This window comes from Tachyglossus aculeatus, chromosome 9 (genome assembly GCF_015852505.1).
Source record: "Tachyglossus aculeatus isolate mTacAcu1 chromosome 9, mTacAcu1.pri, whole genome shotgun sequence".
NCBI lineage: Eukaryota > Metazoa > Chordata > Mammalia > Monotremata > Tachyglossidae > Tachyglossus > Tachyglossus aculeatus.
In genome coordinates this window covers 48,895,179-48,909,578 of record NC_052074.1, presented here as the reverse complement: position 1 = coordinate 48,909,578, position 14,400 = coordinate 48,895,179, and positions in this window count along the sequence as shown.

Here is a 14,400-nt window from a genome sequence, read left to right as displayed (position 1 = left end):
ACTCTACCCCTGTATGGCAGTGAGTTAGTGAACAGGCTATATGACCCACTTTACTTGCTCTGGCATCTAGTTCTTTATCGTCCTTTGTTTTATGAAGTGTGTTTTTCTCTGTTTTTTCCCTATTCAGCAGTTGACATTTCAGTAACTACCAGAATGATCACAGCCTTCCCAATATTCAAAGCCCTCCTTAAGCCCCCGTCCTCCCAAAAGCATTCCCTGATTAATATCCAGGAACCCCAAGTCACATAGAACCGTCAGCCATCTCTAGCACTTACATATTCAACTGTATATTCAATCATTTATATCAATTACTCAATTTGTCAATAATTTTATGCCTCCCTCAAAGGCTCTACCGTAATCTACAAAGAATGGAAGTGGGAGAAAGGGGCTCGTACACAGGGAAGCTGTAGAAGTCATTATTTCTGCCGCCCCACTGGGTCGGCTGTTAGGTGGCTGCTCACTGAAACAAAATTCAAGCCACAGGTGAGGGTTGCCTTGGTATAGTCCTGACACAAACAGACAAACTCAAATGAAGACATAAAGAGCACAAATGACATTGGCCTATGAGCATTCATTCATTCATTCAATTATATTTATTGAGCGCTTACTGTGTGCAGAGCACTGTACTAAGTGCTTGGGAAGTACAAGTTGGCAACATATAGAGATGGTCCCTACCCAACAGGGGGCTCACAGTCTAGAAGCATCTAACAGGTATATGAACACAAATTCATTCATTCATTCAATCATATTTATTGAGCGCTTCCTGTGTGCAGAGCACTGTGCTAAGTGCTTGACAGAGAGGTAGAATGAGTGAGCTATTTCCCAAGATTACACTACTGCCAATAAGATCCTATCTGATCCTATGCTTATGTGCACATGGCTGGAAAAGACCGATGCTTGACCAACAAGAATATATAATGCACACTGAGGATAGAAATAATGAGGGAGCAGAGCTGGATGTAGTTTCTAGAGATAGATGCTCCGGATTTGGATTAATTAGGGAACTGGGCAAAAAATGATCTTTGTGACAGTTTCCTCCACTGGCTTTCCTTAACAATACAATTAAATATGGACTGCAAAAACTTATCTATTCCTGTCCTTAGCAAAGCAAAGTTTCGGGTAAGCAATATAGGAAATTGTTACTGTGTTAGTAAAAATCCCACCAGTCTATCCTGCTACTTTTTTTCTCTACTATTTCTGGGACCTATCACTGTCAATACAATACTTCTTCATAAAACAAACTAGGTTAAGAAAACTCCGTACTGTCCTTGGAATAGGGACTAGAGAAATGAAATGCAACAATAGGCTAAACACATCATTTTTAAGCCCTAATTTCAACCTCTTCTTCCCTAACTCTATTCCTCATACCCAATCAGCACCACTTAACTATTTGGTAAATTGATTTACAATGAAAAAAAATGTTGGATTTTCATTTCATCTTTTTATTTCTACCTCCCTCCCTCTGGTGGACAAACTAAGGTGCAATGAATCAGCCCAAAGACATGTCAGGGGTTGGACCAGAAGAAGCACAGGGCCTGAAGGTTTCACAGACTGGATAGACGGATGGTTAATTCCTCAATAATCAAGTGTCTTAAGAATTCTATGCAGTTTCTGGAAACTCTCAGTCCACAAAACAAACCAGTCAAATCTTTCAAATTAAAATCTCGACTCTTCTTCATTCTGAAAAACCTATCTGTATCAGATAATCTAGCCTAGTTTCAGAATACATGTCTCAGTAAAAAGCTACAAAACTTCATTTTACATTTTCTATCTACCCCCTTTGCCGTCTTTCAACCTGAGAACACTTGTAAATTTAGGTGCAACCTATAATGAGCCTTGGTTATGGGATTTCATATTCTCTTGAACATAAATAACTACTTTGCTCCAAAGCAGAGGCAACATATTGCAAGGTTAAAAAAAAAGCAAATCTGTGATACAAAAGGATTTGCTTTCAATGGTTTTCCCTTTCTTCTTCCTAGTTTCCTGCTTTTGCAAATTTTGGTAATATTAGAAAGGGAAAAAATGGATTTGTTGCCAACAAAAGCCCTAACTTGTTTTCACAATGCCTTAAACTAAAATATATTTAATGGAACTTTTCCTTTGAACTCATAAAAATTTTCATTTTTAAAACCATTGATTCTCAAGATATTTCTGATCGATTTGTCCTGTAAGCTTCTCCACTAGACTATAAGCTCTCTACGGGCAGGGAATGTTTTTCTGCTACTGTTATGTTATATTCTCCCAAGAGCTTAGTACAGTGCTCTGCACATAGTCAGCACTCAAGAAATACAATTGATTTATTAACACATATTTTGAAAGAATATTTCCCTCGTACCTAGAACTGGCTTTTCTGGAATGAATAAAGTACAATTAAACACCATTAATGTCATTTTCAACTGGCATCATTATTGTTAAGGGCAATATTTAACATTTATTAAACTTAACATCTACATCTACAGTCTACAGTTGTATGTGCACTGTACAGAATGTAGAATGAGGCAAACTCTCTTTAGTATGCAACTTATTAATATTTAGCAATAAGAAATACTCTAAAACATCTTCAGCGGGCTGCGAATCTGGCCTAATCCATTAACTCTATCTTTTTATGAGATTCTTATTTAAAAAACAGTGCCAGTACATAGTTCTTCCGTGGATCATTTCATCACCATCGTTTTCATCATCTACCTTTCCTGGTCCCCCACTTACTGCAGAATCATGTACTCTGCACTTGGGAAGTTACAAATAATAAATTAGACATTGTTCTCTGCCCTGGACGAGTTTCCAGTGTAGTAGGGGAGAATCAAACCCAGAGTCCTAAATCCCGATTTGCTTTCCTGAATACAATTCCTCTATTATGTAGATTAATATATGACTCAGCTCCCTGGGTGATGCTCACATTATGACTCAAAAGATGCAACCATTTAGAAGCTGAATGACTTGAGTGGCTGCCATGAGCTGTGAAGCTATCTGTGTACGTAAACTGTTTAAACTCAGCCTTTGGAGGAGGACAAAGAGGGATTTTGCTGCCTGCCCTATCCAGAAGAATTCTCCAGGAAGAGCTGAAATGTACAGCTGGCAATATTGTGCAGTGTCCCTGTGCTGTACTTATTTCACGAGCAAGGACTATTTTATAGTCCCTTGGCACTTATTCACTTGTAAAGCAATCAGATGTCAAGTAGGCAGTTCTTACAGATGACCTTCCAATTCCAGTCTCTCCAGATAACGGCACCTTATGGATGGTTGTCGAGTTTCCAAAATCAGTGCTAATCACCATGTTTAAACCCGATAAGCCAAAGGGAAAGTACAAATGCTTCTTCTAAACCTGGAGGAAGAATACAGAACTCCTCACAGGTCATGGCCAACATGGGCTCCCCATTCTGATAGGTATTGTCAGAAGATAAACCATGGCAAGCAAATTGAAAATCCAAAGAAAAAAATCTACTCAGAAAGTACATATTTTATTATTTCCAATGATAAGCACGGCACCATTCTGCCATGATCTCTGGACACCAGAGCACAACAGATGGTTGAATCTTTTGCAGTAAATCAGTAGACTTGATATAATTGAAAAATATTTATATCAAATGTCTAAAATGACGGTCTCTAATCAGGCCACATCCTGAACAAGAAGAAACCTGTCTCTCTGCAAAGGGCAACCTACCCAGGCTCTCTCAGACCACAGTGGAAAGGATTTGCCAAATGAACATTTCCAACCCCCAGCCCCTAAATCTAGATGCTGTTCTCAGCGCTTCTAGAAATCTAAACTGAGATCAGGGTGAACTGGGAGTGGAGTGCTCATTAAAATAATCAGGTGCCAAACCCGGACTGAATTACCTTCTCTTTAGAGGACCAAAAGATTTCCTCTCTGCTAGCTCCCTGTGCCAGAACAGAGACCTAAGTGGTAAGTGACTTAGAATGTATTAAAAAATGCAAATGTTCCTTTTTTGGATGGAAGAAAAAAAAAGATGGGGAAACAAGAGGAAACTGGGGTGTAGACAGATGCCTTGAGGTTGCTCTGGTTGCCAGGCCAACAGAATTTCTCCCAGCTTTTCTGTGGAATATAGTCCAACCCAGGCCCAGTCAGTGTAAAATCCAAAAGACCCCGATCTTAAACTGAATACATAGTCAGTGCAGGGTCTGACACCCAGTTGTCAGGTTTCTTGGAGTCACCCAGCGATATAAACTATAAAGGCTTTTGTATTTGTTAAGCACTTACTATGTGCCAGGCAGTGTACTCCATGCTGGCGTAGATACAAGATAATCCCTGTCCCTAGCCCACCTACGGTTCACAGTCTTAATCCTTATTTTGCAGAAGAGGTAACTAAGGCACAGAAAAGGTAAGTAACTTGCCCAAGGTCACACAGCAGACAAATGGCAGAGTCAGTATTAGAACCCATGCTCTCTGACTCCTGGGCCCAGGCTCTTTCCACTAGGCTGCTTCGCTAAGGTTCCTCTAACTTGGTCTATTCAAGGGCATTTTTGGCAAGATGATGTGTTTACCATTTTTATATTTTTACATTCCAACATGGATTGGGTACAAATTACATTCTTCACACCCCCTAAAAGAAAGACCCAGTCTCTTCTCAGTGGGCTTACAAACTAAACCAAACAGCTGAGGCATAGTGGGGCGGGCAGATTGCTCCAGGGAATGGTAACTCATCGTAAATTCATTCTAACTTTGTTCTTCTCTCTGGCTCTGGACCCCAAGAGGTTGGTTGAGGCCAACCAAGGCAGTTTCAGACATCAGAAGTAAAAAAGAATTACCTAATCTGCCCTCTGGATTTCTTGGCCACACCCACTTGCCACCCCACGATAACCTGCCCTGCTAGACTATTTAAATAAGAGCGGCCATCGGGGGGAAAAAATAATCATGAGAAGCAGCACAAGAGAGTTTTGAACATTCAAGTTTCGGACAAAAATTTGGACATTAGAAGACAAGGAAAAAGACTGTTGGATGGGTGGAGAGAGTCTAGAGAAAAGAAATAGAAAGAGATTCTGGAGAAGACTGTAGAGTAGAAAAGGAGAAAAAGAAGTGAGAAAGAGAGGTTCCTGTGGATTCAGGACAGAGGAAAAGGGACTCCTAGTAGTAGTAGTGGTAGTAGTAGTAGTAGTAGTTTTCATTGAGCAGTTACATGTGCAAAGCACTGTATTGAGTACTGGGGAAAAAATGTATGGGTAAAAATTATTCATTCATTCATTCAATCGTATTTATTGAGCACTTACTGTGTGCAGAGCACTGTACTAAGCGCTTGGGAAGTACAAGTTGGCAACATATACAGACGGTCCCTACCCAACAGCGGGCTCACAGTCTAGAAGGGGGAGACAGACAACAAAACAAAACCTATTAACAAAATAAAATAAATTAGACACAGTCCCTGGTCCCCTAAGAGTTCCCAAACTAAGAATAAGAGCAAGAGAAATGTTGAAAACAGATGTAAGGAAAGAAGCATTCCTGAAGCAGTTTTTTTTTTTTCATTTATTTTTACTGTGGCAGACAATAAGCTCCTTGTGGGCAGGAAAGTGCCTACCAACTCTGTTGTATTGTACTCTCCCAAACACTTGGCACATAATAAGCATTTAACAAATACCATTAATGCAGTACAATAAACCCTCGAGAAATATCACTGATTGATAATAAAACTATATCTATAAAGTGATTTTGGTTCTTGAAAAGAAAGGAATCACAGAACAAACTATTAGTAAACATCACTGGAAAAATCAAAAGTATAAAATAGATCTTTTGTAAGATGATAGTGCAGAAGTAAGTTTCCATAGGCCTTGATCATACCTCAAAATTCTATGTACTCACCCCACCAAAAAATAAAATGAAGAAAATCTTGTCCTATGGTTTATTCCAATTAGATTATCTTCATTGAATGGTCTGATCAACTCAGGTTAACCAGAAAAGCAGAGATTAAAAACAAAAAAACAATATCACGCTTTGCTGGCCTACACTCAAGTCTTGGTCCAGCCAGTCTTACTTGGTTTTTGAAAGTAAACTCAGAAAACTAATGAAATAATATAATTAAAACTTCATGCCTTCCAAAAAAAAAAAAAGACCAAAAAAGATCACATTTCTAAAAACCCTACAACACAATCACAATTCACAGCTGGAGAAAGTTGGGCTTTGACAACTGCACATCTTAGATGCAATATTACAAAGTAGCAGTGCTAGTTATGGGGAAGAAGCCTCTGTTAAAGAACGAAAAACCCAGATCTAAAAACAGAGTGTTTATTTCAGGGAAGTCGGTTGGCTGCACACTGAGCGTAGATGGGTATGCATTTGGGATTCTCAAACGTAGTAGCCATAGTTCGCACATTCAAGAACTATACACATACAACATGGAAAAATCATTGAAATGAAAGCAATTCATCTATGTCTGTCTATTCATCCGGTCATATATGTTCCTCCAATGTGCCATCCAGGAGGAATTCACATCACCTTGAAAGCAATTCAGCACTCCTGGGGTGTGATACAGTAGTCCAATGGTTTGTAACGGCTGTATTTCTCAACTGGGCCACACTTGGAATAAACAGAGGAACATGTGCTCTGCTAAATTTGCTCTTTTAAGATAGAGGCAAATTAAGCCCCCCCCCAAAAAAAAAAAAAATTCTGCTTTTTTTTAAACTTTAAAAGATTTTTAAAAGTCCTTTCCTTTCACATTGGTAAGTCATAACAAAGGCCAAATCTGAATTATAGAAGGAAGAAGATACCTATGGTCCAAGTTGTTACACGTACTCAAAATACCAGCAGGCTGGAATTTAGGAGACACTTCCCGCTTTAGTGTGGCCCTAGTTTTTCCATAGGGATTGATATAATTTACCTTTAGGTAAATACAATGAAACAACTGGAATGTTGTTACACTCTTTCCTTTGATCAATTACACGTTTTTATCCCTCTTGCCCCACTATTTGTGAGCGTCAGATAGGGTAGGGTGGGGTAGTTTTAAACTCTGACCTCCCACTTCTGCTCTCCTCCCCATATCTTCCCATCCACGCCTCTCCTCTTCCGCGCAATGCAGACCCATCCACTTCCCTAGCACATGAGCATAACAGTGAGCTGGAACTCAAGACAAATAAAATGAGAGGTTAAAAATAGCAAATCACATTTGCGAGGACAAGAGTAAAAAGTCAAATAACTAAAAGGAGCAGGCTACGATAACTACCAGCTGGGATATCTCTATCATGTGGATGGGAGCATTAATCATGATTCAGGTGAGGTTTATTAAAGTAAATATTGATAAGGAATCTCTTGAAAATGCCTAGCTCCCTGCACAGTACTGAATTGTGAAATTATAGGAGGGAGAAATGAAAGAAAAGGCGGGGGGGAGAGCGCTCTCAAACCATTGCTTGCAGGACTACTGAAAACCAACGCTTTAACACAACTATTCACAACAAATCCTTCATGCCATGCCACATACACTGCTGAAAACCATACCGTGGGTGTCGAATACAAGCAAAGCAGATACAATCAGCACAGACGAGACAACGATTTGTACCGCATCGGGTTTGCTTCACTGTGAAAACCATAGGGCAAAGTGAATATATTTGAAAATATGTAGCAACCTAACAAACAAGCTGAAGATGGAAGTCACGAACCAACGCACGGAGTCCCGAAAGCGCTAAAAACTAACCTCCATAGAGCCATAAACAAAAACCTTACCTAACGGGTGGGTCTCTTGGGAAAAGAAGAACGATCCCCCCGAGTTTGAAGCTGTGGCTTCCAGGCGGCGTCTAAGTGTGAGATCTCGGGAATTCCCGCTGTGCTGACCAAAACAAAACAAAACAAAAACAAAAAAAGCCGGATTCTCTAAGAGGAACGTCTCTCTTTCCGAACTGCAACTTCAACCATAATAAAAGCAGGCTCTAGTACCGTGAATTCGGGCTTGAGGCGGTGGGGAGGGACTGTTACCCCAAATTCTTCTTACTCTTTTTGACCTGTCGGACTGGTGGTGAAAAGTTCACCCCCCAAATCTGCTTTTAAAGGCTGAACATCGCTCAGGTTACGGTTACGTCTAATACGAGATGCACGTTCGCAGCTATTTGGCCGATAATGACAACCTGATTTGTTAAGTATCGGGAGCCGGGTTAGGGGAAGCTTTTAGGGAACTAATTTAAAATGTTGGATTAAGAATGATTTTTTTTGGGGGGGGGGGTGGGGGGAGGCAGACTCATTTTCCCGGCTGTTCTTTTGCTTTCCCACAATAGGAGTGACTACTACCTGGGTCGTCAACCTCACTGAGTTCTGCATCCTAGGCCTCAAGTTGCGAGGTACACACGCTTCTCGGAAGGCATCGCACCTCGCCCCCAGTCCGTACAGACAGAACTAAGGGAGAGTTGGGGGGTCACTACCGGTCTTATATAGGACTCCCCTGTGTCCGTCGCTGGACACTTTTAGACTGTGAGCCCACTGTTGGGTAGGGACTGTCTCTATATGTTGCCAACTTGTACTTCCCAAGCGCTTAGTACAGTGCTCTGCACACAGTAAGCGCTCAATAAATACGATTGATTGCTTGATTGATTGATTGATTGATTGGACACACGAGGCAAACGCCTTTAGAGGCCCGGCCCGATTCTATTTAAATTGTCCTCTTGTTCCCAACAGCTTTGGTTCCGAGTCTCCATTCACCTCGTCCTTTAAATGTAGATCGCCTCTGCGTAGTGGGCGAGGCCGGAGGTATTTTGAACACGATGCTTTGGGTGGGTCCGTGGCAGCCCATCATCATCATCATCATCAATCGTATTTATTGAGCGCTTACTGTGTGCAGAGCACTGTACTAAGCGCTTGGGAAGTACAAATTGGCAACATATAGAGACAGTCCCTACCCAACAGTGGGCTCACAGTCTAAAAGGGGGAGACAGAGAACAAAACCAAACATACTAACAAAATAAAATAAATAGAATAGATATGTACAAATAAAATAAATAAATAAATAGAGTAAAAAATATGTACAAACATATATACATATATACAGGTGCTGTGGGGAAGGGAAGGAGGCCCATCCTCCACTTCGCTTCCTTTTAAATATTCCGGGAAAATCAAGACCCCAAACGGCCGTCCCTGGAAAAGCCTCCTAACGTGGCTCAGTGGAAAGACCACGGGCTTTGGAGTCAGAGGTCATGGGTTCAAATCCCGGCTCCGCCGACTGTCAGCTGTGTGACTTTGGGCAAATCACTTCCCTTCTCTGTGCCTCAGTTACCTCATCTGTAAAATGGGGATTCAGCCTGTGAGCCCCACTGTGGGACAACCAGGCCACCTTGTATCCCCCCCAGCGCTTAGAACAGTGCTTTGCGCATAGTAAGCGCTTAATAAATGTCATCATTACTATCTCTTCTGTTGGCCGGGGGCCTCCAGCTCACTCAAGTCCCTTCCCGCCCCCCGTCCTTGCTGGGACTCAGGATGGCCGGTGCAGGTGACCACCTCTTGTCCCTCTTCCCTTGCCCGGGGCAGAGGGTTGTGCCCTGGGCACGGGGCGACTCCTAAAACCGACAGCAACTTGACCCCGTGTCGGAAGCGCTGCCCGAGGGGTGGGCCTGCCAGCCCAGGCCCGGTCCGGCCTCGTCTCCGGAGCTGGAAGTAGTTGCCCCTCCTCCAGGAGGGGGGTAGTGTCTGGTAGGGGGGGAGAGAGGATGGGAGGAGGTCTCATTAGAGAGGCAGCGTGGCTCAATGGAAAGAGCCCGGGCTTGAGAGTCAGAGGTCATGGGTTCAAATCCCGACTCCGCCAATTGTCAGCTGTGTGACCTTGGGCAAGTCACTTAACTTCTCTGGGCCTCATCTGTATTAAGACTGTGAGCCCCACGTGGGACAAACTGATCACCTTGTATCCTCCGCAGCGCTCAGAACAGTGCTTTGCACATAGTAAGCACTTAACAATCAATAAATCGTATTTATTGAGCGCTTACTATGTGCAGAGCACTGTACTAAGCGCTTGGGAAGTACACATAGGCAACACATAGAGACAGTCCCTACCCAACAGTGGGCTCACAGTCTAAAAGATGGCATTAACAAATGCCATCATTATTATGCCCTTCTAGCAGAAGCATTCCCAGGGCAGGGAATTAATTGCAGGAGGGGAATAAATCCTCAGGGTGACGCGTTAGTGTCCGACCCTACCCAAAATGAGCTTTGTGCGTCGAATCATTCCAGGGTGCTGCTTCTGGGACCCCTGTCCTCCTACTCCCTCGTTGCACTCGGTGCTCCCAACTGGACTACGGCCTGTAGGGACGAGAGATTGCGCGCGTTGCCAACCACCCGAAAACCAACTCCGTCGTAGGAATTCTCCATGCCCCCAAGTCCAGGTACTGGGCCCAGCCTCGTCCGTCGTTTACGAGGTGAGAGCTATCCATCCCTTGCCCCCCCTGGCACGATTATTCCCCACGTGAAAAAGTGGGGAAGCAAACCTGGGGTAGCGCACCCCCTCCTTCCCAACTCCAGGCTCCTTCTCCACAGCGGCAGCTTTTCAGACACATTGACAGTGTCACTTCACCAGACACCGAACACTTCCTGGAAGCTTTGAGAAATGATCATTCCCTTGAAGGAAAGGAAAAACCATACTGCCGAGAGAAGAGCAAGTAGCTGCAAATTTACCTCACGCTGACTCAGTCCACACAGCAGATGGTGGTGGAGCTGCAAGTGAAACGACCTCCCTAATTTTTTTTTTTAATCAATGCTTTCTAATCTCAGAAAAGCTCGTCTATCCGAATCAGGAGCTTCGTGCCTGTCTGCAAACTACTCCACCCCTGGTTCTGAGAGCCTCGCCCGCTCAGGCCCTGGTGACTTCGCCTCTTGTGGGTGAAGGGGCCACTAAACGTGCTTGCAAGACGTCCGGAGCGCCAAGCACACTGGGCGACACACTCAGGACAAAGCCTCACTGGGCCGGGTCGGGTGGCCACCCGCCTCGCGTACCGTTTGGTTACTTACGGCCGCACGTGGAGCCTCGAAATCCACCTTGCAGGCTTGAAGACAGAAAACGGAGTTAAGGTCATGCAAACGCGTGGGAGCTCACCGTGCCATCCCACGGACAGGGGTGGGGGCGTGGGGGAGGAAAGCACAGTCACAAGTCATTTGTTGTTGTTTTTTTTTTGTCTTCTTGCTTATATTTAAGGGTTTTGGGGGGGGTGGGGGAGGAGGGGGACACAAAGAAACAATCAGTCCCTGTAACAGTACCAGCAGCTCTACGTGTCAGACAAAACACAACTCCACGAGGGGCCGCCTAGTGGCCACCAGAAATACTGTCCGGAGCAGGAAAACCGGTTCTCAACGCTGGGCTCCTGCCTTCGTCTTAGTCTGTCGTGTGTGAGTCCTCTTGGCATCTGTGAGACTTAAGGGGGAAAGCGGGAGCGTCAAGGAGGGAGAAAACCTTTCATCCATTGCTAAACATGGTATCGGAAACGTGGAGGGGTTTGTATTCGAGAGCTCGAAAGAAAAAAACTTCCTTGCCTGAGATTTCTTTTCCGTCCAAGAAACACCTTGGTGAGAGAGGGAGGAAGAAGGGGGAGGGAGAGTGGGGAAAGAGGAAGAGAGGGAGGAGGGAGTGGGAGAGGAAGAGAGAGAGGGAGGGAGAGAGAAAGGGAGAGGAAGAGTAGGGAAGAGGGAGAGAGGAAGAAAACTGGGGGAGGGAGAGGGAGGAAAAGAGAGATGAAGAGGAAGATGGGGAGAGGAAGAGTAGGGAAGAGGGAGAGGAAGAAAACTGGGGGAGGGAGAGGGAGGAAAAGAGAGATGAAGAGGAAGATGGGGAAGAGGAAGAGAGAGAGGAAGAAAAAGAGAGTGGGGCAGAGGAAGAGAGAAAAATTGCGGGGAAAAGAGTGAGACTTCGGTCCCCTAGTTTGGACAGAGGGCCGAGGAGAGACGGCTGTTACCATCTCCAGACTTGTTTCCCGGGACATCTTCCCTACCACCAGAAGGCTTGGAGTGCGAGGGTGCGAGAAGGGCGGCCCAGCGAGCGGGCTGGCCGCCCGGCAGGCAACCCTAGGGAAGAGGTCGGTGCTCTCGGGCCCCGTTCACTTGGTCCCGCTGCCTTAGAAAACGGTCCGCAAGCCCCGCGTTCAGATCCCAGGACTCGGTTTCTCGGGCTGCTTTACGGGAAAGCCAACGGCCTGAAGGAAATCGAAGAAGGGCGTTTCTAGGTTGGCGTGGCCCGTGACTCTTACCTCGAAGGCCCCAGGTTCGAGAGACTGGGGTTCCTGTCCACTGCCTACAGCTTCGGCCTCAGTCTCCCCTCAGCATGCATTTAAATCTACCCTTCTGCCCCGATACCTCGGCTCTGTGAATTAAAACAAAACAAAAAAACAACCTAAAGTCAAATCTTCCTTGTATGCCTCTTTCCTGTTGCTGCCCCCGTTATTTTTTCCCCCGAGTTCACAGATGGTCTGTTCGATAAGGTGGGGAACCGTATATACACTAGCCTGAAGAAAAACAGACAGAGCAGCACAATGAGATCTGACCTATAAGAAACAAAGTAATTGCGAGAAAGATGGACTAAGGGAAATGCAAGGGAATCATAATTGGTATTTGTTACAGGGTCATTTTTTTTTTTTACAAAGCTGCCCGCGTGTCTAAAAACGAATGCTATTCTCCCTCGCCACCCTCCCACCTAAACTCCCACCTCCGCTTGCCCCCAGTGCTTCAAACTGATCACCTGGTGTAATTAATTTCTTTCTAAACCGAAGACTGCTTTGAAACACCATATTAACGTTTTACCAGATTTATTTAACTTGTTTTACACAGACGATACAAACGAGCAAAAACAAAACATTTTTCAATGGAGCGTGTACTTGTATAAATTATTCAGTTCACAGACAAAACAGAACAAATATAAAAATCACAACATTAGCTTTACAGAAGAGCCAAAAAATATACACACGTTGAGACCCTGAATTTCTATAAGGAACCTCCCCCGCCACACACCCGCGGTCCCCTCCCCCCGCCCCCCCCCCGCAACCTTCGACTGGAATCTAGATTGAATATTGTGTCTGATGCATATTTCACGTTGTAATTTAAAATACAAAAAAAGTTATTGTATAGTTTTTCTACACAACATTCGAAATCCTACTAATCTACTTCCAGGGGGGAGGGGGATTTTATGCTCCTTATCGAATTTAACAAGACTTAAGGGGGGGGGCGGTGGGGGAATAGTTTTACTCTCACCAATGCTAGTGTTTTCTCAAGGAAGTCAGATTTCAGCTGTTTTCTACATGAGGGGGAAAAAGGCATTATCAAAACTAAAATGCAGTAAAATATACAACTCACACAATTCATCTTCACTGGACTACACTATAGTTACCAACGATTCAATCATCTATATCGTTTGTAGATTATTCATTACAAAGATTTACAGCATATAAAGGGGGAGGGACGGAAAAGAAATTTGGAAACAGTTTGTCAGCATATTTGGCACCTGCACAGACCAGTAATGGATTTGGCACTTTGGGAAAAACAAATAAGGCAAAATAATATTGCTGATATCGAGATATTCGATTTAGAAAAATTAAAAAAAAAACCTCAAATTCAGTTAACTTCGCTTTTTTGGAGGCGTCGTGCCACTTAATCGACTTCCCTATAAAAACAGATTTCTATTCTTTCCGGGAGCTTGGGTAGGGTCGCCTTAGCTGTGTGTGCACCTAGGGCACAGAGTAATTATTCCATGCGAGGGATTGCAGAGAAGTGAGAAACCCATTACTCACTGCTATAGAGCTATTGGCCATTTCACATTTCCGGAGCCTCTTAAGTTATAGTTAACCGTTTCTCGGGAAAAAGAACTGAGAAAGTTAAGCAGGAACTGGTTTTGTGTCTTCACGATAAGAATAAAAACTACCCATTCGTTACAATAAATTAACACTATGTACAGGCATTTCACAGGCTTTGTTCCACTAACATTATTAACATCCCTACCATCCATCCATCCATTCATGGATAAGGAAGGAAGCGCTGAATGGTCCCAGTTTCGAGAGTCGACATCCTACTTATCCGAGGGGGGGAGGGAGGGGGTCGAGGTTGAGGGCAAGGGGGAGGGTAGAGAAACGGGACTGGAAATCGGATCGGAATTGCTGCTCTGCTCGGCCCTTGACTGGCAGGACTAAGGACTGGCCAGATCTCCTGAAAGTGACGGATTTCATTACGATTCACAGAGGAGGGAGGAGAGGAGAAGGAGTGTGAGTGACAAGGAGAGAAAAGTCAGAGTCGGAAAGAAGCGAGTGGGAGAGTCAGAAGGGATCATCATCAATCGTATTTATTGAGCGCTCACTACGTGCAGAGCACTGTACTAAGCGCTTGGGAAATACAAATTGGCAACACATAGAGACAGTGCCTACCCAACAGTGGGCTCACAGTCTAAAGGGATGGAGGGGAGAGAGAGAGCGGGAATAGAGATATAAAGTGATAGAGCGGAGACTGGAAAGTAG